Source organism: Triticum dicoccoides, chromosome 3A (genome assembly GCF_002162155.2).
Source record: "Triticum dicoccoides isolate Atlit2015 ecotype Zavitan chromosome 3A, WEW_v2.0, whole genome shotgun sequence".
In the NCBI taxonomy this organism is placed as follows: domain Eukaryota; kingdom Viridiplantae; phylum Streptophyta; class Magnoliopsida; order Poales; family Poaceae; genus Triticum; species Triticum dicoccoides.
This window is the reverse complement of record NC_041384.1, coordinates 201660022-201662582: the sequence shown is the minus strand read 5'-3', so window position 1 is coordinate 201662582 and position 2561 is coordinate 201660022.

The following is a 2561-nucleotide window of genomic DNA, read 5'->3' as shown; positions in this document are numbered from 1 at the left end:
GTTATGATATAATTCACATATAAGATGACTGGCTAACCAGGGTGGCATTGCAAAATTCACATATATGATGCCTGGCTAAACAAGATGGCATTGCATGATTCACATATACGATAAAGAAACTAAACGGATGGCATTGACACAAAGCATGTCTAAACTAAGTAGATGAAATATTTGATGTATATAGTAAGCAATGCAAGGCACCATATGCATGATATTACCAACATCAGCATGCCAAGTTAGAGCAGACCTCATGGGGTAAATAGGAGTGGTCTTCTGCTTCTGAATCCCCCTCAGAACAGTTATCTTCCTCTTGATTACGATCCAAAATGGGTGGAGGGGGGCTGCCTTTGCACCCACCATGGAGCGACGTCTGCATGAAATTTTATTGCCACGCAAGGCTCGTCTCTTTTGCTCTACATGTTCAGTTCCATTGTGTACAATAACTGACATGCATAGGAATAAAACATAGTGCATGCAAACTGTGGATAGACCCAAAACCAATGATAGCAAGCAGATAGTAGCTTTAGTTAAAAATACAGATAATGGCTCCTTTAATGTTTGTTTGCACCCAACATGAAACTCATAGTAGACACTCGAGATTAACCAGATAGTAGACAGATAGTACTGATTGCTGCCCCAATATGTACCCCACAACCATTTAAAAACTCAAGTTTCAGCATAAGTTTGGACCTGACTCGGAGTCTAATAGGTGAACACGATGATAAAGTATCATGTCATCATATTAAATGATGCATAACATAAGCAGACACGGAAGAGTGCGACCTCTCTTGCAGACCCGTGTAGTCCTCAAGATCATCTGCCCAGTTGATGATGGTAATGCAGTTTTCGTGGCTGCCGGTGGCGGGGAAGAAGATCTGAGGCGGCGAAAGACAGTCTGGAGAGCGGATCCCTGCTGTGGTGAACCCTTCCGTCGTTGGAGCAGCTGACCTGGGGTGGAACACAACACCGCAGGAGCAGGACAACCCACACAAGGTTTTCTTTGACACATATCTGTAATAGAAGTAATTGTGTAAGGGCTTGTTTGAATTTGAGGATTCTAACAACGCAGGGATAGGAAATAGACAGGAATAGGATAGGAACGCGCGTGCAAAATAGAGAATTTAAAAACACATGATTTCTGCCAATCTGGGTGTTTGGTTCACATGAATTGGAAGATCACAGGATGCAAAGAAGCATGGTGAGATTAAGTTAAACCATAAGAAAATGTACGGTTATAATGCTATTATGCTACTATCTCTTCGTCTTGTGCTTCATGAATAGGAATTTGAAAAGGAGGACAAATGGAAATTAAAATTCCTATGGTTTTTCTTTCAAGGAGACACTAAAGGAACAAATCCTACAGTTTTCCTTTGCTCCATTCCTTTGCACCAAATTCATGAAAAGTAGTACCATAGGAAACTTTCCAATTCCTATGTTTTTCATTCACTTTTCCTTTCAAGCACTGGTGATTCTAGAAGGCAGGCTTGAGCAAGGAAAAGCCTACACTAAAAAACTGTTTTGGTGCTACTTCTATTACTTTGGACCCAGGCCACTGCCCTACTAGCTCAACTCCCAGGGCCATCGACAAATGCACAGCTCAAACGCGCAGAGATAAATAATGATGGCGTTCAGGAGAGTCCATCACTGATAGCTAAGTTGCCTGGTACCTCAGTGCTTGTCATATAGTAGGATAAAATAATCGTATTTATCGTTACTCCGTGTGCTCAGTGGACAATATATATAACATGTAGAGTAAAAAAGATATGCAACAAGTGTACAACCTCTTTGGCGAAGCCTTGTCGATCTCAACATGATTGGGTTGGCCAGTGAGGATGCTCCGGTTGACTTGGCTGTCGGAGGAGGGGAAGAAGATCTTAGGCGTATGGAGATGGAGCCCGAGGTACTGCTCCACTGTGATGGAGGGTTTCGTCGTTGGAGCAGCTCTGATGAGTTGTACGACGCCGAGGCTGAAGCAGGACAAGAGAGACAATGTTAACCTGGGTGGAATTCTAATAACATCTCCAATAAATGACGTAAAATACATAACCACAAAGTGCTAGATGTAAAATACATTAGCCGCTCATCTCTAAACTTAACTGTCGAAACTGAATTTAATTGTCGAAACTGAACTTGACTGTCGAAACTGAATTTTGCTGTCGAAACTGAATGCACTAGAGGTGAGGCTACACGTCAGTCGACTGACTTTTTCATCTTTGGTCAGTCCATTTTGCAGCCGTTGGATACAAAATCAAGGGCCTGCAGTTCATCTTCAACCTCCACCCCCCTGAGCCGCCAGCCACCACCGACCAAACAGCGACCCGCGACCGATGGTGCGCCACCCGCCCGCACCGAAAACACTCCCCACCGCCGGTCCGCCGCCGCCCCGACCATCCCTTTAGGCCCCCCACATGTTCCGAGCTTTCTCTCAGGTGATACCCACGCCACCGCCCCACCACTGCCGGTGACCACCGCCCCCACCCTGAACCCTAAGATAGATAGTGGGGTACCTCTCCGGCAAGCCCCCCTCCCCGCTATGGCTGGTTCTTCCTTAACTCCGGAGA